Here is a 25,503-nt window from a genome sequence, read left to right as displayed (position 1 = left end):
GTAATATATAAGGCATTTCCTGTGTTACATTAATTATACAGATATCATTTTGCAGTAGAATGATTTCAACTAGTATATGATTTATATATGCTCAGCAAATCTCCATAAATGTGTCCCTACATGCCTCATGCTCTCTGTTTTTTACAGTAGTATGCTGTTGCTGCAGCAGTGTAGGAATTAAGGTATAAATAGTGGGTTGTTGCAGTGTTTGTGAGACAGAGATAGTGTGGCTTTGGCTTTGGGGAAAACAACCTGCTGTGTAGATTGGTTCCAGTCTGCTAAAAAAGCAATCTGAACTTTTAGGACAGTTATAGCCTAATGCAAAAGGAAGTGCATTTGTGCTTAAAAGAGTGCCATCTTAAAAATCCCCCTGAGCTTAAGGCACATTCTGCATGTGAGACCTAAAAGAAACTGGGATTTTTTTTTACTTTCTTTCATTTCACTCGATATTGATTTTGGTGAGCTGAAAATTATTCTTTTGAGTTCTGCATTAGCAGTGGCCAGTGCTGAAATGCTGTAGAGGTCTTTCCTCCTCCTGCTGAAACTCTGCCAAGCTGTCACTTTGAATGAAGGTGAGCCGTTAATCAACCTGTCGGCTTAAATAAACTTTAGATAATTACAGCCCAGAGTCCCTAATTTTCCTACCCCCTCGTACTTTATTTGCTGTTCTAATGCATTTAATGTCTTGATCTTTGCCATCTATGAAGGACAAACAGGTACGTTTTAAATTATATGCTGTTGGTTAATCCTGGCCGATATTTATGTGTCTTTTTGTGTCATTTTGAACACAACAAAATGTTGACTAAAAAGTGGTTCAACCTGATACTGCAGTTTGATTAAAAATGCTGGAAGGAAAAGTATTTAATCACAAAATAAAAAAAGTGGTTTGCCAAATTATGACCATAAGTGGAATTATCTTACAAGGATGTAAACAACAAGTTCAACTTGCTGTTATTTAGCTATAAGTATCATTGGCACCACTAAGACATAAAAGTGGTTCTTGCATGAATCACGACTCCTTCTGCTGCTCCCAACCAATCATTATGCAGGAAATTGTCTTTATTCTAGGTTATGATAAAATGTAAAGAAAATATTCCACCCATTCCCAGCAGCCACCACTATAGTTGACAGTTTGAGTCAAATGGGCATTTCAACAAAAAAATTGCCAAACACATATGAAAAGGTTGCAAACTCATTAAAAATGCCAACCCAACCAGTTTATGTGAACTCTATATCCTTCCAGAATTACACTAGAGGTTTGTTCATCAATACAAAAAGTATGTAGATAAAGGTGCAGTTTTCTAAATGGCATTTAATTAAATATTGGTGAAGGTAGCCTGTTGTGCCCTTATGAATTAGAAAAATATACCAACTGATACAAACTGTTTTCTTGAAATATTCTTTTTAAACTTTATTATAGAATCTTTAAACTTTGCACTGGATAGTCAATTTCAACGCTGGTTTGTGTTTTTATCCGTCTTTGTCTCACCTTTCTTACTCTTGGCTGTTTTGTCTAAAAGTCGAGTCACCAACCTGCTCCATTAGCACCATTTCGTCAATTTAATGTTTAAAGTCTATTCATAATCGCCTGCGAAAGGTAGATAATGAATTCAGTCACCAGGAATGTATTTTAGAGTGGGTTTAGGCCCCTTTACATGGATTGTGAAGCAGATGCCTGCGTGTATCAAACCATCTGGTGCATCTGGTTGGGAGAAGGAACCCCCTCCGATAAACCTCATCAAACATCTTGATCTTAATTAGGTGACGGTGTGTTCTGAAAGCGAGAAGCATTAGATCAAGGTAAAGGCAGCAGAGCTTCATTCATTTAAGAATTAAAATAGGTTTAACTGTATTTTACATGAAGAAATCAGGAATGTCATCTGGCAACTCTGTTTTTCTATGAATTCACCCGGTTTATAAATTGCTTTCACCCAGCCTGCTGCCAGTCCAAAGCACAAAGTGAGACATATAGCCGGAGTGCCACATTAGCTGTGTTTATGACACTCAGAGGGCACAAGTTGCAGAAGGTCAAGACAGTAAGTGGCCTGATGAAAGTGTCACTCTTGGGAAATTTCCTCCACGCGTTGGAGGAGGGTCAAATGTGTCGGCTGGCAAATTCGCCCTGATAGCCTTAACTCGGAGATAATGTGCGGGAAGGCAGGGAGGAAGGGGGAAGGAGAGTTGATTGCAAATGCAGCGAATCATAAATCTTTCCTTTGATCACAGATAAAGATGTGGGTGGATTTGTTGCCTTTGCCAGCTTGCCTTTGGAAGTGCGTCATGTCGTTTGCCGCACGTCTCCCTCCTCTTGACAACCGCTGCACGGGCGGTCTCATTTCTCTGCATTGTTATCTCCTCCTTTATGAATAAAACGGATAAGGCTGACTTTATAAAGAGTGATGTCACAACAGCCTTTCTTTTCATCTTCCTCTTGTAGAGCTGACCTTTTTACAAACTCTAGATCCTTTATTTTTTTGTCTAGAGCCTGGTCGCTCCTTCAGGATGCTGGGTGGGCTTGGCCTTTTTGTTCGCAGGCTTTCCACTATAACAAAGGTTGAAGTGAAAGGCTGCTCTTGTGATTAATTTCTCACAAGTGTGGCTGGACAGAAAGCAAGCGGTCACCAGGCCCTTAACAGATCCTGCTGTGAAAGTTTCACAGCACGACAAGCTATAATGAGTAGAGAAAGTCACTTGGTTCCTTTCCCTGCTAGAGCAATTTAAGCCATTTCTGGACTGGTTGCTTCAAAAGGTTGTGGTGCTTAAAACAATTTTTTTCCAGCTATGCTTAATTCCAAGAAAACACTTTTTTGTATTATTGCTTTGTATGAATAGGACTTCAGAGGTGGGAATGTTGCTGCTTGTGAAAACTTCAAGCAGAGAAATGTTTTGCCCCAAAGAAAACTGATGGATAGATTCAAGACCCCAAGTGTGGGGTTGGATCTAGCCAACAGAGTCTTCCTTAAAAAAATGCCATGACTAAAGAATGGTATCAAGACATCATCAAAGATGATAATGAACAGTGATTTTCCAACACAAGGCAAAGAGAAGTGGTTCAAAGATCAGGAGATTTCAATTTTATGGTGGCATTTTCCCTGATTTTAATCACACCAAGGACTTTATTCGGAGCCTTAAAACATTTCTTCTCGAAAGTCTTAGAAATTAATGAAATACCATAAGGCGTTTGGACAGAGAATTAGTAAAGCTTTTTCTCTGTGACATAATCTTTGTTAAACTGTAAACCAGAAAACACATTGAGCTACATGAAGCTATTTCATGTCAACATCTGATGGTTTAGGTCTATTTTTTTTTCATCAAGAAGAAAAAGACAAGTCTTTGCTAAATGCTCACTCAAAGAGGCATGGCGAAGACAGTAACCATTCTGATCATATTAGGTTTCATTATAGTTTGTCTAATGTGGTATTGAGGGCCAGAAGCTGCAATTAAACCCTAAATAAAATATTATTTTCCAGCTTCACTGAGTTCAGTGGGAGGAATCCAAATTCTTTTAGTGATGCCTCATTTAGGACCCACAGTTTTCCCATTTCGGTACTTGGGGCCCATTTAGGACTACAACACCCATCCTGTAGCTGCTGTCTTCAGCAATAAAAGCTGTAGTGTGTCAGATTGCTGGCTGCATTTAAAAATGGACTCTGGCGTGCATGTTGTGTGTGCTTGGAGCTGCAGAGAGGCGGAGATGTCATCAGCATGCGTAGGGCTGTAGGTTTATTAGACAGAGACACCAGCTTGATTAGATGCATCCATGCAGAGGGGGTGATCAATGCTCAGTTTGATGCTGCCTGACCTAAAGAGTTCATCATCCCAGCCGACCTTTTTTTTTCCAGCTGCACCACTCTCACTTCTCCCTTGTTTGTTTTCATCAAGTTTTAATTTTGTTTCATCTGTCCGCGGTAAATGGCTCGACAGATTAGCAAGCCCAGGAGAGAACGCTGTTCAAATGATGGACTACACAGCACTTGTCCTTGTGCTGCTTGTCAAAGAAAATTTCATTTCATCAAATGTCTCCAATATCAACGGCTGCGATGAATCATTACAACTTTCATTCTTTCTTTTTTTGGGAAAACTGTTAATTTGAATATTTCTCATTAGCCTTTTGGAATTTGTATCTGATATTTATCAACCACACTCTTTCCTCTCTGATAAGCCTGACATTTTGAAGCGCTCAACTCTCCACTAATGTACTCTATCCCATGTTGCCGTCATTAAACCTGGGCAATAACCGTAATAGAGACACACACGGATGCAAGATGGACAATCAGCTTTCCGGTTGAACATTAAATGTCAAGAGCACTCATTAAAACTCAGCTCAGCATGTTGCATGATCAAACCTGTACCAGTGTATTAATTTTTCGTTTTCGTAGCAGCTTCTTGTTTTAATGATCATATTTCCGGTTGGGGGGGGATAAATGGGAAGAATGTGATTGGTATCTCGATGCACATTTGTTAAAATGATGCTAGAAATGTCACCTTTTGAGGTTGATTGTAGGATAATATTAAACGTTTCCGAGTATTCTTACACCCCCACATTGTCGTCATTGTGGGGGTGATCCTAAAAATAAACCAAATTTACCTTAATGGTAAAAGATGGTTGCTGGACACATCTGTCTTGAAGTGGTGAGGACACATAACTTTAGTTTTTAAATCAAAATATGCCATACTTTGCAAGATAATGTTGGAATTATATATATATATATATATATATATATATATATATATATATATATATATATATATATAATATTCTGTAGAACTGTGCCAGTCATGGTGTCAGCTTGTCAGAGTAACCATGTTACCTTAGTTCTGATTTGTCCTTTTCCTAGACTTTTTATTTTATTTATTTAAATTATTACCTCTGGTTGTGGATGCTGTGCGGCTGGAAAGTTTTTCTTAATTTTTACGTTTGAACAGTTGCTATGATGCATAATCGTGGCAGCAAGGTATTGCTTTTACAACTGGGAGCAGCTGATTAGCATCTGAAAAGCTCAAATAATACCTGTATTAAAACCCCAAAGCCCAGAGGAGTTGAAAAGGGCAAAGAGCGGAGAGAAATCGAGGTGTTTCATACCGTATCTTCTATCAATCATAATGGGCAAAAATCATATCACCAATTTACCTGCTCTGTCTATCTGCCTGGCTTTCTAATCATACGGGCAGAAAGAAATTTAAAGAGGAGTGGCAAAAGCAAATTCGGTGGATTAGTAATGCTTACCAACAACTGATGGTATCATCCAGGATGTTACTGTGGAATATTGTCTGTGCTGCCCAGATATTGAACTGTCATGACAAACTATCGTACAGCAACAGTCTTTAGCCAGAGCATTTTTCAGACAATGTTCTTCCTTTATACAACATCACCTACCAGAGATATTTGGATTATAGGGGTTATGACAACGATGAATTTCCCTTTGGGATATATAAACTATTTTTGAATCTAATTAAACTGAATATTCAATCAGAATGTGTGTTGTGATGAGACTTCCTTGTCAGGTTAAAAGTACCTTTTGAAAGACACAACCTTTAAGCGGGTATTAAACATACTTCCCATTAAGTTGATATTTTTGTTAGAAAATATATTCTGAAAATATTTAATATTTTGTTTTCATCATCTGGAAGCAGGAAATTATCACACCTAACAGAAATAAAGTCTTTAACACATCATTTTATGAATATTCTATATGTGATTTGTTGAAATTGTTTTTTCACCAAACGTTTGTAATTCTAAATGGCTTATTTGACTCTAAAACAGAGAGCACAGCATTCCCATGGTGAGACCTGGAGGTGGCAGCATCCTGGTTTGGCATTGTTCTTTGTTGGATGGGAGTTGAGATTTAGTGAAGGTGGATAAAGTTACAGTTCTAAGTATAAGGATCAGGATCGACCCAATACCTTCAGGTATCTGCTAGAAAGCTGAAGAGGCATCAACAAAACAATGACTTCCTTACGTGAAAATTTACATTTTTGTTTTACCTTAGTCAGACGCCGGAACTAAATCAGACAGAAAAAAGAATTAGTTTAAGGTTGTGCAACAAGTTTTTGCAGATTTTTTTTTGTTTACATTTCTTCTTGTGCGCTTTTGTTAGTGCAAGGCTGCAAAACTGGATCATAGAGATAAAAATCATCCTCAGTGAACTGTTGCATGCTTGCCAGTTCTCAAGACCCCAACCTCTCTCGATAAATAAGCCCACTCCCTGTCACTATACTGCAACAAGCAGCCATCTTCCTACTGTGCTGTTTGCTCCCCCTTTCAAAGCTCTGAGTGGTCCGTTATCCTGCCTTTCACCACCTTCATTCTTCTGTGTGTAGAGGAATCCCCTGCTGCCAGGAAACTGAATAAAACAATGTAGTCAGTGAAACATAGCAGAGCTAATGGATTCACCGGTACCTCTTCCCTACCTTTGCTTATCATGCGCAAAAGTATTCATCGAGTCTTGATGGCGTCAGCCATGCATGACACTGATTCATTTAAATGGCCCAGAAAGAGAGAGGAATCTTTCACACACCTGCAGAGTTGGCAGAAAACAATTCATGAGAAATTTATTGAATCAGCATTTTCCCCCTCAGTAGTGCAAATGTTGTCTTATCTTTTCAATGTGTCCTGTTGAGGTTTAGATACATGTTTTATTTCTCTATATTTTGATACTGAGTTTTAAATTCACTGCAGTAGCCTTCAGTTTCACACATGGATGCCTCTTTTACCTTCGAACACAGCAGGCAGCATCCCTGGAAGGTGAATCTCTGGACCAAGCCGTTTTGTTCACTTAACGAAACGGAATTTTTATAGCTAAAACTAATTTTAATCTTCAAATGTTGGGTTCTTTTAACCCAGGCAGTTCCTACATTTTTCAAAGTTCAACCTTTGCTTAAATTATCATCAGTTAACATGAGTGCTGAATTCCTACTCAAACTCCAGTGAATAGGAATACCAAACCAAACAAAAAGAGGATCTTAAACCATAAACACTAATTTCAAGATTTCCAATGTAGAGCCAAATTTTAAAAATAACTACACATTGTATAATTTATCATAAAAATCTCAAAATATTATGGTGACTGTGTCTACATTTGGAAAAATGTATTTCTATGCTCATATATTCCACGGCAAATTAACAAAGAATCATCCTCTATTTCAAACAATAATGACTGAATATAACCAATCTATAAAACTTCATAAAAATATCAATATTCTATGAAGATGAAGATAATTCTGGGAATGAACAAAATGTTAAAACACTGATTACTAATTTTACACCTACAATTCATCTTCATCATCATGGATGAAATAATTATTTTTATTTATTTATTTGAAATTGTATTTCACAAATAGTCATGATTTGTTAAGCTGTGGTACTTTTTGCACTTCATACAATATTTCCCATAGTGTATAATTCTCTTTATGCATGTTGTTCTCTCCTGGTTAGAATAATTAGATTTTAAAAATAATTTTCTGTACTACTTCCATATAAACACCTATTGTAACTCCTTGACTGCTCCGGATAAAATGTTAGACTGAATATACTGATTGCGTAACCTATAGCTAATAACCTGAGAATAATAAGAGAAGTGACAGAGGCAATATCCTGTTGAAAGTGCTTTATTAATGCTTAGGGTTTTAAATAAACATTATATTAAGCTTGTGTGAAGCTCTGTGTGCATAACCTAACAACTAGTAGAACTTTTATTAATGATCCTACAGAATGATAATGACTTACACATAATATCAAGAAATTAAGAAGTAACATATTAATTTCTCTGTGAGTGACAGTTTTAGTTGTGATAAAAACTAGTTGTGCAGCTCTGCTTAGCCTGTAGGTCAAATTTGAAGTGTAATTTAATTCTGCAGACTGGGACTCAACCAAATACTGTCACTGAACATCCTTAATGATCCAGATCATGCCAGTCTTAAGATTTGGTTTCATGTTGAAAACAACATGTTAGGGGTAAGGAAAAGTTAGCCTTAACCCTCACCCCTAAACTTAACCCTAACCCATAAATTTAAAATAATCTGAGCTGAGAACACTGTACTTTCTCCCTGGGTGAGTGAGCTAAATGGGTGCTTATATATAGACAGTGTTCATCTTTTGTAATGAAGAATCAGGTGACGTTTCTAAAAGCAAAACATTTTTTCTCGCATAAAACCATCTGCTGTATTCTGAGAGATTGGGTTGCTTCTATGCAGTGTGAATAAATTACTTTTGCTTCCCAAGAGTAAAATATAAATGGTCAAATTATTCAATTTACCTGGCTGTATTGTATTAGGAGACCCAAAATACAGTGAGAGTGCCGAGGTAATTTGATAACTTGCCACTCGTATCAAAAGCTGATATGCTGAATATTCGGTTTTGTGTAGTTAAGCAGCAAAATGTGCTTTACTGGTCTATTTTCAGCCCAGGTAGGATTGTGAGTAAATTGCTTTGATAAAGGTGGTGTGTGGGCTCTTCGGTCCCTGGCTTTACTTTGATGACACCTAAGATTAAATGGTTGCTGAAATTCAAAGCTCTGCAGCTATATTTTCTACATGCCTGCTGTATATTATTTTGTCAAAGAGCTATTTATTTTTATCATCTATCAAACTCCCATGATAATATCGCAGGATCTTATTGTCAGCTTCATTGTAGTGTTAAAAGTAGGGTTAGACTAGAGCATTTTCACTAGTTGTAGTGCGAACGGAAAGACTACAGATTTTCTGCTTTCTGTTTTCACCTGCATTTATGTCGATGGCCATTTCCATAAACCTCCATCTACAGCATATGATCTCATTGTGAGGTTATATCCTGTTTTCTTACATCCCTGACAACCTATCCTTAACAACTCCTTAAATAAACCGATAATTTCAATAACATGGATTTTATTTCTCATTGGAAAAAGGAACTTCTGTTTGAATTGAGTTTAAAATTAGTTTTTCACATAGCATGTTTGTTAATGACTAGTAGTGATGGCAACACACAGTATGCTATACTTTTCTATAACGTGTCCAGAGTAAAAGAAGTTGACAGCAGCTTCCAAGTTAACTTTTATTTAATGCTGTCATCTGCACCTCTGTGGCTAACTCACTTACTGTAAGTTAGCCACAGAGGTGCATATATTTTTCTGTAAATATATGGACGAAAAACAGGCATGTTTTAACCAAAATATTCTGCAGATACACGTTTATACTTTCCATTTGTAGGTTTAGACGAATGACAAATTTATCCTGTTTTTAAAGTAGGAATAAAATAAAATGAATGGGTCACAATGAAGCTGAATAATCTTAGTTTATGTAATATGTATCAAAATATTAGAAATTATATGTATACTTTCACCTAACTATACCATGCATCTGTCTACATCCTCCATGATGCACTTACATCTGTGATAAGAAGCCAAGAGTTAGTTTGGTTTCTGATGATTGCTCCCTTGTGCAAAATCCCTGCCTCTTGGGTGCATTAAAACTCACAAGAGTGGAACAAATGGCACAGTTTTCACAATCATTTCAAATTAATGAGTCTCTCCAACAAAGAAATGCAAATTTGCAAACACCAGATTGCTTCCTAAAACAGCACCGAGGGAAGGAAAAAGAGGAAGAAAAAAATAAAAAAATCTTTCAGCCATTTTAGCAGCGGGCTTAACATTCCTTAGTCTGGTATTCCCCAGTCTCACAGAACGCTTCCTCCACATAATGAAAGCCTTATTGGCTTAGGGGGGTCAGAGCAGTAGGTTAGAATGCAGAAAATCTGCTCAGTTTGGAAGGCATGCTATGCTGCAGTTACACAACTTCCTGTTTGTTTCGCTTTGGTATCATTGCAAAGCTATGTGGCTCATCTCTTTTCCCAAAACAGCATCCAGAAGGTCAAATGTGTCATAGACAAAAACAGCACCACATGATGCTTTGGTATTAATGCTGTTCTAATTGCTGCTGGTAATCCAGCTAGAAGAATTAGAGCTTTGAAGCAATGCAAGACTAATGAATTGGTAGGTGGTTTTATAGGTTGTAAAATCAGATTATGCTGTAGCCACAGTTCCAAATAATTAGAGACGTGAGCATGCCATCCAAGAAAAGTACGCATCATTCAATTGAATCACTTTTCTGCAAATATTTTAGAGTGCCTTCTTTAAAGTATTTGTACCCACTTAAAATTTTTCAAAATTTGTCACATTTACACCTCAAATTTCATTTTTTTTAATCTACATTTTATATGATAGAGCAACACAAATTGTGCATGTTAGTGAATTGGAAGGAAAATTAAGCATTTATATTCAACCCATTTAAACAGTTGCTTTCAGATGTCATCTTATGAGTTGCAATTTACAAATTATTCATTACTTTGTCTTCATTTGTCACATAAAATCTAAATCAAATGGACTTAATTCAAGTCAAGAGGTATAAAGTTTCCAAACATCGTAGAAATATTAGACAAGCTACTCCTGTTGCTTTTTGTTAATGTAAAAAAAAAAAAAAAGGATACTCCAACAGAAACTGTACAAATAAAAGACAAGAACATTGACAAAAGATACAAGTGACTTTGATGCTAAAAGTTTTTTAGAGGCCAGCCAGCTAGAGCTCTGCGCTCTCATTTCCCATTTATTACAGGGAATACTGCTGTGTCAGTGTGCCGCAGCATCTGTGAAAGATGACTCTGTTGTGGGATTGGAGCCTGAGCTGCTGTCGACTTCATGTCGGGCATCCAGATCTCCATGGGACTTGGCCTGTGCCCCAGAGATGCATGATGGGTGAGACAGAGATGTTGGATGTAAACTGTCACACTGCTCCGCTGGTTGTCTACCACATAATGCTCCACCAGTCAGGGAAGAGAAAAAAAAAAGGCAAATTAGGCCCCCCTGCTTTACAAGGTAGGCAGCACATTTCCTCATGTACTGATTAACCTTGAGTTGCTTTCCTCACCCTTAAGTAACGTTGAACCCATCTCAGAAGGAAAGCCCCCGACGTGATGCCCAGCATGCTTTTGTGTAGTTAAAAAGCACGCTTCGGTGACATCATCAGTCTGTGCCTTTTTCTCTTTTTTTTTTTTTTTTTAACTTCCTGAAACAGCCAGATAGGAGTAGCTGCAAATTATACGAGCTTTACAACAACAAGAAATCGTGTCACTGGCATTTGTCCATTAGCCAAAGAAGCCACAGAGCACAGGATGGATGACTGATGTGGGATTTGTGGCGCCGCGTGACGCTGTGTAATCCGACGCCTTCACTGTTCTCCTCACCTGTTCATTAGCAGATGATACTACATCCTCAACTGCTTCTCTTCACGCTTACTGTTTAGTTCCTATAACTCATTATTTTACACTTCACTGATCCTGTGCAAAAGTTCTGCCTTGCAAAAGCATTCATAACCGTTGAAGGCTTTGACTAAAAAATGTGGTTTACGTTTTTGTTCACCCCTTCGGGTCAATACGTTGTATTGTATGTGTGTAGCCACAGTTCCAAGTGTTTTGGAGGGAAAACTAATATTTTCACTAATATCTCTCACCCTTGATCGTAGTTCAAGAAAGGTAAACATTTGACCTTCTAGTGAATTGGACTTTGCAAATGGACACTATGTTCCCTTTAAAATGTATATTTTAAGGTGAAAAACGTTAGGTATAAGTTTTTTTTTGTTTTTCTTTTATCAAACATGTTTTTTCCCCTTTTTATTTAATAAATAGAGTGACGTTTTACTCCAAAACAGATTTGGACACATGCAGCAATTAAGGTATTTCTAAATACAGAAAGATTGTTAAAGAAGGTTGTCGTTTGTTGTTGCTAGGAACAGACTAAACACATTTTAATAACCAACAAAATAATTTAAAAAAACCTCGATAGTTTACAATAATTTAGTTCTGCATTTACAATAATATATTTTCAACTTTGTTTCATTGAATATTGCATTTGTAGAATAACCAAATGTGGAAAAAGTTTACTTTCACTAACACTTGTGCAAAGCACGTCTCATGCTCATGTCATCCCATGTGCAAATCCACTGCAGCTATTAGATGGCAGCTAATGTGAGTGACCAGTGAGTGTTGCTGTGCTTCTTAATATTTGCAGTGTTTGGCTGGTGCTGTGTTATAGCGGATTATAGGAGATTTACATGGTACTGTAATAAGCAAGTTCTTCACCTTGGGACTTATTTAAATCTTAATTAATTTCTGATAATTCCTAATTAACACTGCTCCACTGTGTTGCAAATGCAAGGGGAGAAAAAGACAGACTTTAATAGACACTAAGCAACAAAATAAGTATAAAAGTACTGTTGGCTAAACTTAAGGGATTTTGTTTGTCTTTTTCTGCATTATTTCACTTAGTTCCACATATATTAATTTGGATAAACTGATTTGGATAGAGTAAATAATATTCTACACTTCTTACTTAGGCCTTCACTGCTTTGCAGATAGTTGAGTAATGACTAACGCCTCTGCATGACATTACGGAAGAGTGTTTTAAACAGCGAGAAAAGAAGAGGAAGAAGATGCTCTGGTTGAATTAATAATTCATGCTCTGCAGATGATCTGTGAATAGCAGTGGTAAACAGGCTTTTATGGGTTTTAAATCAGCTGCAATATGTGCCTGCACCAGGAAAACATGAGAAAGTAAGAGAAAACGACCAGTGAGTTGAATGTTGGCGCAAATCCGGCCCAACCGTGGAGAGAATAGGACGGTTTGTGATTTTGTTTGATATTTGTTTGAAATGTCTTTTATATCTGTAGATAAGGGGGAAAAATTGTAAGCGGTGCATCATTAGGCAGCCGAATCCTTTCCTGCTTCCACAATAGCTCTGCTTTGATGATTGATGATGTGGAAATAGGGTCGTGGCTTGACAGGCACCGATTTAATGCTAATTGTATTGTTTTTATCTCATGGGGAAACTTCCATCTGAGGACTAATATGTGGAAGAAATGAGTTTGCACAGAAAAAAATGCATAGACCTTTATGCAGATGTAACAGAAAATAAATCAGGAGTCTCTGCGATCAAAATGGCCAAAGAAAGCTGCTTTGTTACTTTATTATCCTAATATTTCTTTCTTTACCTCATGATGCAAATTATTTTTAATTTGTAGTTACAGCCTCCAACAACCACATCTCGCATCCCCCCTTTCTTCTTCTTCTTCTTCTACTTCTCTCCATAATAAGAACATGCAAAGTGCGAATTTTTTATTATGTTACATAAGAAGCCTCGGCACCCCCAGAGACCCATGTCCTGGTTCTGGTGCGTTCAAAACAAGCACACGAGATTACGAGGGGAAAAAAAGTTAGCGTAGATGGAGAGCACTAGAGAAGGGTAAGGATGAACGAGGGAGAGGATTGCAAAAGGAAGAAGTCTGAGTGAGAGAAGGAAAAAGAGGAAGCGGAGAGAGGGGATTAAATGAAAGTAAGGGAAAATGTATGTGGTAAAGGAGCCTGTGGGGGGAGATCTTCCCATTAACAGGCATACTGCTCAGTGCTCTGATCTTGGAGTTGTGTTGTGATGCCAGACAAGAATACTCTAGGGCGACAACCATTGCCACCAGAGAAATGGCTCCTCTGCGACTGATATGCAAATACGGTTTACAGCTCCAGCAAGGAGATAGGGACGGTACGCAAAGGGGAGTGAAAAGAGGAGTGGGACTGAATGAACGGGAGTGAGGTTGGGTATGACACAGGAGCGGATAAACTGGCATCCTAGAGCGCCTTTGTATGAAAAGCTATCTACCAGGAAGCAGACCGTTCTTTGGTTGCACAAGCAGATAAAAGAAACAACAAACAAACATCTTGTTCATGTAAAATCTCTGTGATTGTTACAAGAATATTCTAAGATATATGTTAAGTTGATTAATTGTGGTTTTGTGATTTTAGGACTGTTCAGATTAAGATTTGCATTAAAAGAAACAATGAATAAGTTACCTTTTAAGGAATTTCGTTGAACTGTTTGCTACATAAAATTACTTTTGATTAGCCATTTCTTTATATGCCTCAATTTGATGCCAGAATAATCTCCTTCAGGGATAATCGGAGAGTGCTGCCTGCTCTCATGTGCATTACAGTGAAACCACAAACACTGCATTTTACCGTGAGACTGTCTCATAGATGGTCTACCATTTCCCTGAATGCTATTGTTGCAACAAATTTCCAATGACATCTGTTTTAAATAGAAGTTCAAACCAAATATATTCTAATGATGTTCCCTCTTATATGCCACTGAGGAGGTTTATGTATAAAATCATCTACTGTTATGTATAATATTGGTGTCTTTTGGTGGTGTATAATTAGTCCCCCTCATAAATTTCCATACAGCGAGCTCTAGTAATATTAATAACCTTTTGCTACTCTTGAATTAATCAACAAATGCTGATTATTGCTGCTTAAAGATAGTCTACATTAACATGTGATTTCCAATTACCAGCTTTTGTAAACCTCTGACTCCCAAAGTCAATTTTGACAAATTCAGGTTTTCATGAAATTTAACAGGATGTGGTTCCTATTTACAATTAAATAAAAGAGAAATCTGAAGATGTGCTTATTAAAAAAGACAGATTGTGTTGCACCTGACATTTTTTATTGTAATAATGTTTTAATTTGTCTGAAATATTTTTGCCATCATTAGTCTCCATCGGCATCAATCGCCTGTAACGTGTCACAATTTGTATTATTTTTGGATTGTAGTCATGGGGCCAAAGTCTGGTTATTCCTGCTATAAATCTATCTTTGTGTACATAATCCATTAATCACAGTTCAAAATCATCCATTTTGATGTAAAGAGTTAATTGTGCAAGTAGAACCAAACTGCAAACAGCAAATCACTACAGTCCTGGAAGAATTCAGATTTATGTTGTAATTTTTGCTTCAGTTCTGACCAGCATTATGTGCACCGTCATGCATCATTTACTTCATTAAAGTAGAAGTCTAAACCTTAACAGGACATAATGTGCCTCATCCCCCAGACTCAACCAGTCAGTGTACATTTGGCTTTTTCAACGCATTATTTGTTCCTTAAATGTTTTTTTTAAGCTAATGCTACACGTGTCCTTCATGTGGTTCAGTTGTCTCAGACCTGGAGAAAAGCAGCTAATTATCATTAAAAGGAAGCATTTTCTTATCTGATGAAGTCCTTTCAACACTTCCCTGCTTGCAAGCTCTTTATTCTTCAGAAAACAAGAGTTTTGTAGGTGTGAATTGAGGCTCTTTTGTTTGAGAGAAAAGGGGTTGTAAAATTACTCATCCACTTTAAAAACCAGATGAAAAGGTCAGTCATGATTTGTTTCGTAGAGTAGGTATTTAGGTGTTCTGGCTGTAAAACATTTTTTGTGCCCTTAAACATTTTGTACACATAAATTGCACTTATTAGACAATTTCTACAGTAAAATCTACCTAGTGTTTGAGGGGGAAAAGCTCTGATTTACTCTTAGTTGTGTTCAATTCTTTAATCAATCGTTTATTTATTGTGACTGCTCAGGAGCTTTTAGCGTTTCTGCTTTGAACAATCAATTAATAATGTGGAGGAAGGGTGAAATACCATGTGTGTAGGTTAGATGGTGTTGTGATATGAGTCTGAGCCTTACTATTAAAATATGATTGATTAGTTGGCATCTGTCTTTACATGACTTATATTAACAATTAGCATGGTTCTACACACTCCAATGCAAAGCACATCAAATATTCTCTATTCTCGCATGGCAGCCTTTGTGTGTATGTTTTTAATTATTTATATCATTACTTTAATTGAAGGACTTGAAAAGCTGCCAACATTTTCACCTCAGCATGGTCATAACAGATAGGAATTAGAAAATTGCTGCTTTCCTGTGGGGCATTTTGTTTTTTAAATTTCCAATTGCCATGTAACTGGCCAGACCAACCACAAATGGGGCAACAACAATTTATCTAACCTACTTTAAAGCATAAATTGGAAGCAATTTATTTACATTTCTTTTGCACAGTGGTGAGGAAAATTAATTCAGTCTTAAAAGCATAAATCAAAAGACCAGAAGGCAATCTGTAATTATGGTAAAATGCTCTGAATTGATCCTGAGGGTAATCAGAAGGTCTAAAAGTGTAATATCTTCAGGGGTGTGGAAAATAAATAAAGAAATATTTGGTTTGTCACTGCCCATTTTGTATGCTGCACTGCTACTGAGAGAAGAGAAGCAAAGCACAGAGAAGACACTGTCTCTCAGGAATAATGTTGCGTTTGTGGTGGGGTGGAAGTATGGAGGGGTGTGGAGTGAAAACCAAAGTCAAGCTATTTGGGAATGTATTGTATCAGTTTAACAGAGGAATGACATCCCTAAGGAAAAGAAGAGCATACTTACGGCAAAACATGGCACAGTTTTCATCACACTTGAATGCATCCGTTTCTGGATGTGTGCAAGCAACTAAAGAAAATATCACATCTGACGATTTACTGAAACGGTTTACAGTATTGGTGGCCTCCAGTGTCAGAAATTGTCAGCAATAGTTCAATGGTTGTGAAATTTAGGCTTAATTGTTTAATAACAAACTGATGCTGAAAAAAGTTATAGGCTCAATTCTTGCTTCTTTCTGCCACCACATGTACTTATGCCCTTGGGCAAGGCACTTTACCCCAAGATGCCTACCGATCTTTGTATCGATGTATAAATATAAGTTATTTTATTCGATGTATGCTGACAGTTTTAGTCTCTTTGTTTTAAAGATATAACATACAAAATGCCAATGTTTGTCAGCGTAAAAATCTGAGTGTTTACTGTTGTATTTTCTATCCATTTGCATATGCAAATATCCCTTTTTTTATGCTAAGGTCTGCATTATTTGCAGACATTGGCAAATAATGGTGCTAAAATTGTTTTATTATGATCATTCTACATTCAAATCTGCAAGAAATAATGGGAAGATTTGATACGTTGCTGATAGCCTGGTATTAGCAACTTGTTTACTTTATTATTTGCCAGCTAACATTATAATGATCATTATGTTCGTGCCGCCCGCATGATCCCAACATGATTGCCCTGTTCCAGCTAATGAAGCTTGCTCGGCTTGCCGTGATACCTGTCACCCTGCCGCAGCCTGGCCTCGACTTGATTACCTCTGGTCCAAGTAATTTATTTATTTTCATTAACCGAAACATTAGATGTCTTTTCTTACCGGATGCAGGAATTCCGTTAATGAACATGCCAGTAAAAATGAGGATGAAAGCAGTAGTTAATTATCTCCTGGAACATTCTGCGGGACAGATTAATTCTAATAAAAAAGAGGAGTCATTACCGCAGGCTTGACTTGTCGATCTGTTGATTTGAGAAGCTGTTTACAGGGTTCATAGGATAAGAAATTAAATTGAAATGTACCCCAGGACCTCATTATAATTACCACACCCTTGTGAAAAAGTTTTTTTTGTTGTTGTTGTTGAGAAAAGTAGGAATTGTTTAGTATTTTACATACTTATTCCAAGTATACTTCATCATTTACTCTTGCTCAAATAACCTGAACAGTTATTAAGGTGTTACACTTATGGACGTTCACGAGAAACTGCATCAGGCGTTAAACCTGTGGAAAACAGGAAATGAGATTTACTGTTGTGTAAAAGATCTGAGCCAGCAGAGTTTTAGTTAACAGATCTCCTGCGATGGCGGTAGGTTTGCCATGGTTTTCTGTTGTTTTCTGCATGCTATTAACAAGACGGATGAGCCAAAAACGAGTTTTCTGACTCCTTTAGGTAATAGGGCCATTTATCTCAGGATCTAATATTCCTGATTGTTTGTAAAATAGTGGATCGGCGATGAAGTGGGAGGGGAGATTGGGTTTCGAAAGCCTCCTGACAGTCTCTAATCTGCATGTTTACTGCCTTCATTAGAAGATCATCAAGTGTAGCATCGATTGTGGAGTAGTCATCACGTTTGGAGTCATATATCCAGATTCAGCAGGAAACTTTGTAATCCAGAAGGATCCATGAGTTCAAAAAGTCTGAACAAACTTGTTTCTTTTTATATGTGTGTAAATGCAAATCTAGCTTTTTTGTAACTCTTCTAGTTGGGACCTTCTTATGGATAATCATGTTTGTAAGGTAATGGTTGTTTTAAACAGACTATCCATGTTTAAAATAGTGTATGTGCATCAAGAAGATACAAAGACAACACAATGACTGTTAAAATATTATATTTTGTGTTACAAATTCTACAAACTTATCTTCACTGTCAGACTATAACTGATATTAAATTAAAAAGTAAAATAAAATATGCTTGCATATGTGCAAACCTGCCTAGATATACTATAGTAATGCCACTTTTGTAGTATATTTTCTCCACTTTATGCTCCACTCTGATGTATATCTGATGCCTTGGACCTTCATGTAGTTCTTCTGATGAAAACCATTTGACAATGAGAATCCTCTGATGCTTTGGAAGCTATCTGACAATCTGACTGAGAGACACAACTAAGAACATCTTAGGAAAAGTGTACTGGATCAACAGAAATTTATTTAAAACGTATCAAATGCGTGTTGACTTTAATTATCTGTTTTATTCATATCCTCCATCTTTAAGGCGGTCAGTGATCGTACATTTGGCCAGGGTTTATATTGGCATTTGTTATGTGACTGGCATATTTGTGGAAGTATGTATGCATGTAAGTAGGGTAAAAAATGGCTACTATTTACAGATATGGGATTAATCATCTACAATATTGTATTCTCCTACAATATTATGGTGGAATTGCCTTTGAGATCTCTACAATATTGCTTTAATCTAGTAAATCCTATAGTAAAAAGGCTTATAAAGATATCCGTTTGCATGTTGTCTATACAATAAAGATGGAGCTATTTTACAAAGACAATACCCAAATCATTGACTTTGTCAAGCAAATTTGCTTGACAAATTAGTTTAACAGTTTATCAAGCAATGTATTATTTTGGATTTCTTTGCAAAGTGCATCGTTGCGCTGTCAGGCGTCTCTTCCTCTGGCTGTTTTCCCTCTTTTCCCATTTAAAAAAACCAAGAATCCAACATGGATGAGGAGCAGTTCTGAGAAACTATGGCTTAAATCACAGGCATCAAACTCCAGTCCTGGAGGGCCGGTGTCCTGCAACTTTTAGATGTTCCTCTGCTGCACCACACCTGAATAGAATAATTAGGTCATTAAGGCTCTGGAGAACTGATCTACACAAGGAGGAGGTAATTAAACCATTTCATTCCAGTGTTTTGTACCTGTGGCACATCTAAAATCTGTAGGACAAGGGCCCTTAAGGCCTGGAGTTTGACACCCCTGGCTTAAATGTTAGTTCAGCGATCGACAGGAAAGTGAAGTCTTCTCATATTCTCCAGGTTGTAGAGAAGGTCAGAACTATATGGTAAGGTGTACAAACTTATTAATGCACTATTATTGTTTTGAACATAGCTGTATGTGTCTCACCCTAACATGAAACACATACAGCTAGCATGCTCACAGTTGGTGCTAATTCAATGTGTTGGCCTAAAACAGTCAATTAACTACGCAACATGCCAAATGGAGGTGATGAAAAGAACTCAAGGGTGGCCTTAAGCTCCTACGGCTGGTCCTGAAGTAATCCGTCGACACCCGCCCTTGCTTCTTCTCTCTTTACTTTCCTACCCTCCTTTTTACCATGTCTTCCCACTCTGCTGGAAGCAGAAATAGAGGAGGTGAAGAGAGGTAAGAAACCCTGTCTTGTTACATCACCACAACCTCCCATATTTTGTACGCTTTGTGCATGAAAAATTTATGTATTCCTCCCGCTTCCCACTTTAGCTGATCACTTAGAGGGAGGGATGTTGTTTCATTAGCGACTGAGCCTGGACTTGGATGGACTCGGGGCGGGAGAGGGGTGGTGAGGATCAAGGCCTTATAAAGCGGATGGATAGGATGATGGGGAAAGGAGAGGAGGATGCTCTCTGTAATCGTTGGCCAGCATGTTTAGTCATGGTCCTGGTAATCTCTGTTGACCTTGGCTGCTGCCTGGCTGACTGGATTTCTGCAGTGCTGCATTAATATGCACAGTGTTAAGAGATGTGCACTCAGCCTGTCTTTGAATCTGTTTGCCGTCTGTCTGTCTGTCCCCCCCCAAACCCTTCCTCCAACACGCCTAGCCCATCACACACGCACATGCCATCTCAGCCCCCTCTTTCCCCTTTTTCATACATTACTGGCAACCAGCTCCCTCTCATCCATTTAGCTTGCCTCTTCCCATACTCTCTATAAAAGAATCACAGACTTCAAAATTTATGATGGCATCTCAATTAGACTGGTGTCAGAATTTGGCAGGCTGAGGGGGTTTAGGGTTATTTTTATAGCATTCCTGCCTTATTAGATGATGTGCAGCTGAGCAAGATGGCAAAGACAAGAGATATGGAAGGGCCGAAGCAATGACGGAAAACATGAGCTCCACATGAACCTTGATATTTAATTTTTCTTTTCTCCTCCTAAAACAACGGCAGCACAGTCCCATGGAATATTTCAGAAAAGATTCCTCATTTTGTGTCTACCTCTTTTAAAAGATGAGTCAGAGGTTAGTGTCGGCTATTAAATGAAGCATCCACAGAGGTACATGTATTATTTGGTCAGAAACTAATTTTGTAGACAACTGGCAGGGAAAGCTACTGTTCAGATGAAGAATAATGATGCTCTATTTTGTGTTTTTAATGCAGAGAAAATGTGAAAATAACTTCTCTAACACATTTAATTCTTATGACTTAAAACTCCCCTCTTGCGCAACAAGACCTAGCAATGATAAATTTTCATATTTCTTGTCAAGTGAAGTCAATTTCATTAAGTGCTAAAATCTGTGGCTTCATCTGGTCAAGTCAGATCTGTTATCCAGGACTTAGGCTGATAGTTTCTAACCTCAACAATGTGTATGTCTGCTCAGGACTCTTGTTTTGATGTAAGGGAGCATCTGCAACATGACTGCATCAAGTCTACACTAGATGTTTTGTGACATGGTGCATTATCCTGTTTGTAGTAACCATCATGAGATGGGTATGCTCTAGTCATAAAATGATAGGCAAGGTCATCAACAAGGGATATTCATTGAGGATATTAATTTGATTCTTAAGGGCCCGACCTTGACCTTTTACATATGTGCCAAATTCTGATCATACCTTTTAAATTTAGCATCTGAAACCAATATAGACAATGTTGTTTTAATCTGCTATTATCCAATTTCACTGATATTGCACAAAACCTTACCTTAATTTATCTGCACTTAGCTGACATAATTTCCATCCAGTGTGATCTACCTGAGTTTAGTGGTTTAAATCCAACCTAGTAAAGAAAACACCATATCAGAAAGAGTAAATCAGTACCAAGTAGGCCAATTTTATACATAGATATTTAAGAAAAGCATCTGTTATTGTTTAAATGTCTTATTAATGATCACTTAGCGGCGATGGTCTAAGGTACGGTTTTGCTGACATACTTGTGAGCCAGTTTTAACATGTGATCAATACATGAGTCACTGCCTCTTATCCAGTGTAGCTGCTGCACCTATGTGTTTTAGTTGGAGTTGTTTTTTCCTGGCCCTGTGCCCTTTCTAGTGTCATCAGTTGAGTTCAAAGGTGAGGGTTATAATTGAACTTCTTATGCTTTTTTCCCCACCCACAAAGCTCCAAGAGTCATTGCAAAAAACGGCTTCATTTTTAACATATTTATCATCCCATAATTTTCTATGCTCTTGCAAAACTGGCATGTTAATGGTCATGAACAATAACTGTGGTCTGTGCATATTTTCTGTAAAAAGAAACATTTAGTTGCCTTTTGTTTTTCTTATGGTTGCTTAGTCTTAGTACTAGGCTGTTGAAGTCAAATCATTGTTTGGTTGTATGGTTACAAATTGTTCAAAAGTGCCAATAATGGTACAAAGCATCTCAAGACAGACCTTGAAAACAATGACCTTTGTTTTCAACCAATGCTTTTCAGTGATTAACAAGAGCACTGAAAAAAATTCAGTTTTCTGAATAAAAAACAGCAAATTTAAGAATTTTAAAACTTTATAAGTTAGCACTTCTAAGCTCTTGAGTTATATTTAACTTCATTGTCATCTTTACCTATTTTTTGGGTGTTGCAGTTGGCAGCGTTGGTAGTGTTTTTTTATCTTCAAAAAACTACAGTTTGAACAGCTTTGGTGTTTTTGCAAACACTAGGTTTTATCTCTGCAAAAAAATTTCCATCACTATCCAAAAATCTGGAGGAACTGTTAGTTCTTGAAATATGGTAGCCTCATCACATTCAGATCCGATCTCTCTTGTTTTGACATTTGTTTTTGAAGCAATTGTTAAATACCAACTTTCGCACCTTTTTTGCTTTGTATTTTCTTAAAATGCCTCACTTACCTTGCAGCAGCTGGAATGACATCTCTGTTTTCAAATATGAGTCAGTTTAAAGAGCTGAACGAACAATGGATTAATACAGTGTGCTCATCTACCTCTGTGGATAATTTGTTTGTATTGAATTATCCATTGTTACCCTGACTGAACCTGCACTTCCTACCAACACAGTCACTGTTTTTTTGTTGGCTGTCTTTTGTGAATCTTTCCTTGGTTTTAGCTATTTATTTAAAAAAAGTAAATTCTGCAAAGCCAGTTTTGGGTTTATGAATCAGCACTGATGAGTCGGCGAGTTAAATTACAGGGATTATTTCCTTCAGTAAGATAAGAATCACCCTTTTGTTTAACCTTTTTAGCACTGTTCCACCACAGCTCTCTGGCTTCCCCTCAGACGGTCATCCATCTAGAGCAGTGAACCCCGGTTTAATTAATTATGTATATGCAAATGTATGCTCTTAGCGCCAGGATCTCAATTTCCATTTTCTTGGCCTTTTTCCCTTCTCTGCTACTTCTTTCCTTATCCCCCTATTCTGCAACCGCACAAGGATTTATTGTTAATTCAAATACATAAAGTTTCTAATTTGCTGACATTGTAAATTATGTTTTTAACTGTTGCACATCTCTGTGCCCAAAATGGCTAAAATACCTCATGCATTTTCACTTTTGTTTGTCTGGACTATGCATTATTAGATACATTTGGCGAGAGAAGAACGAGTGGAGAGCATGTTAATGAAAGTTTAATGCAGAGTTTCTAATTGGAGCAGAAAATGATGGCTTATTTTAAACTAGGAAAACAAACTGGTTGTTATTAGCTGGATGGCTAAAAGATCAGAAAATTATAGTTTGTGTATTCAGAGAGCTGTTATGTAACATGGAAAGTAGTTTAAAAATGGCAATATTTGCCTTGTTTGTCTCTTTTTTCTACTACTCTGATAGTTGAAAGTGATTTTATCCTTAATGCAAACACTTTCTGCTTGATTCTTGTATTTAGAGTTTGCATCATTCTCATAGAACTAATCATCTAATTCAGCTGCTTGCACTAAAACCAGCTTTAAATTACTTGTTTTAAATTACTTGCATAGGTTGCCATTCAAAATGTATGTTATGAACAACACATTGAATTGAATTTGCGTCTTGAGAGCATTGTCATTCATAAGTCACTCACTCTCACTTTTTACTATGTCCTACAGCAACAACATCCATACTGAAGAGTGTTGTTAGTGCTTTGTGTTAGCATATAAGCATGATTATGTTTACTGATGCAAAGTGGACATTATTATGTTTCTGGTTGACTAATCAGGGTTGGTTAAACTTGAAACTGGTTGATTACAGTGACCAACCAATTTGTTGCATCAATAACTAGATTTTTTTTTGTCAATTTTATTCTCGGCTGTGAGTGTTGGAGTTGAGGCCCAATGTTCTTCAAAAAGTAGTTCTTGCTCAACGCTGTGTGACCCTCACCTGCACATGTAATATTCAGTAAAGTCCCGGAAGAGAACTTTTTTATTATACCACATCACTTGAGAACTTTACTCAGACTTTCATTAAATAAAGGAAATAATCTCAAAGCAGTGACATTTTCCTGCTGGAAAACTGTCACTTTGATGCCTTCTTTATATATTAAAGTTTTTTTTAGATAGATTTATTTAACAGGGCAAGAAGCTTTGAAGCATACAGGCTTCCAGTGTTGAGAAAATGACACATTTCATAAAACTTTAATCACAAAAGCTGGCAAACATACATTTTAAGACCCTGTTTGCTCTAATTTCCCTTTTCTTTTCTGAAAATTTTTTGTTTTTGCTATTTTCCTCACTGACTTATAAGAATATACTGCCCCATTCTGAACAATCCAATGCAGCTATTTGACTTGCAAAGAGGACAAGGCCAATGCCTTGTGCAGAAAAGGGGGTTGCGGGGGGTGGTAAGAAATACATCTGCATTTTCAGGAAACATCCCCGCCAGCTGTCAACCCTTCTTTATGTCACAGGCTTAACATTGTCACAGAGAATGAGTGCAGCGCTCCATATTATCCAGTTTGTAATTGAATTGTAGCGAGAGGTAGGTTGGTTATCAGTGTACAGCAGGTAGTTTTTGTTCCAGTGTTTGACAGTAATGTCCTCTAATGGGAAGCCCTGGCTCTACTCTGGTTCCAGGCCGCTAGGTTTCCCTGAATCCCCATCTGCTTGTTTATGTGGGTGTGTGTAGAAGGGGTATGCAAAGTTTAGTTAGTGTAGTTGTGCTCTGTGAATTCAGGGATACAATCAGACTTGTAAAATTTCATTACAAATCCGCAGTGTGTTTGGGTGAAACCTTCCACAAACCTCTGAACTTCAGTCAACAATTGCTAATTTTCTTATGAAAAATTCCACCTTGATGACACATCTGTCCAGAAACTGAGTCATAATCTACAATTTACGTCTGGTGAGTTAGACCCAAAGGCCTCAAGTGATTTGTGGCATTGAGGTTTTTCCGTCTGTGACTTTTAGAGATCTCTCTGTCCTTGTGAAACTCCAATAATTTCACAATCCTCCTCCTCTCACAACCTTGCCTCATCCTCCCACTTTTGCACTAAATAAATGGAGATAGAGTAGTGCCAAAGCAGAGGTAGAGTAGGGGAAATGGTGATGCGGTAGTTAACCATGTGGGAGAAACTAAACAAGGTCAGAGTTGACATACTAGAGTTGACACCAGCGCCCATCAGGTCCATACCCTCTGCTTGCTTGGCTACATATTCTTGCCATCTTATCATTTCACAGACGGCTGACTCAGTGGCCGATGTGACAAGGCTCTCTATCCATCTGGGTACGCTCTATTTTCACCAACGCTTATTTTGCGGGGGCATCGGAGCACAACGCCCAAATGGTGTGTCGGTGTCTGTAGTGGACCGGTGTGGTCTGAGTCACCGGCTGATGCACCCACACTGCCATGATACAGCACAGAATAACAGGCTGGCAGCGCTGCCGGCGGAGGCAGTGCGACCAGTTCTCCATGTGTATGTGTTTGTTCTCGCTCAGATTCTCGTTCCTGTGTGGGTGGATGAGAACGTTTGTGGAGGGGGGGGGAATCATCTTATGTGCGCAGTCATGTCTGCAATGCAGCACTCGTGTTTTTTTTTTTTTTTCTCAGGAGTCGGTATTGTTTATATTGTGTGTCTCGACGCCTCCCAAGGCTGTTTGTTAGATGAGAGGATTACTGGCGCCGTGGGGAACAGAAGGATGATTTTCTGATGATATAGT

At 37.7% G+C, this 25,503-nt stretch overlaps 1 protein-coding gene across 2 annotated transcripts in view; it reads left to right on the top strand.

Annotated features, from left to right (window-relative positions):
- LOC116716085 (interleukin-1 receptor accessory protein-like 1) overlaps positions 1-25,503 on the top strand; it is a 216,519-nt gene that overhangs the window by 42,512 nt on the left and 148,504 nt on the right. The window lies entirely within an intron of this gene.

Source organism: Xiphophorus hellerii, chromosome 24 (genome assembly GCF_003331165.1).
Source record: "Xiphophorus hellerii strain 12219 chromosome 24, Xiphophorus_hellerii-4.1, whole genome shotgun sequence".
In the NCBI taxonomy this organism is placed as follows: Eukaryota; Metazoa; Chordata; class Actinopteri; order Cyprinodontiformes; family Poeciliidae; genus Xiphophorus; species Xiphophorus hellerii.
This window is presented reverse-complemented; position numbering and strand designations above follow the sequence as displayed.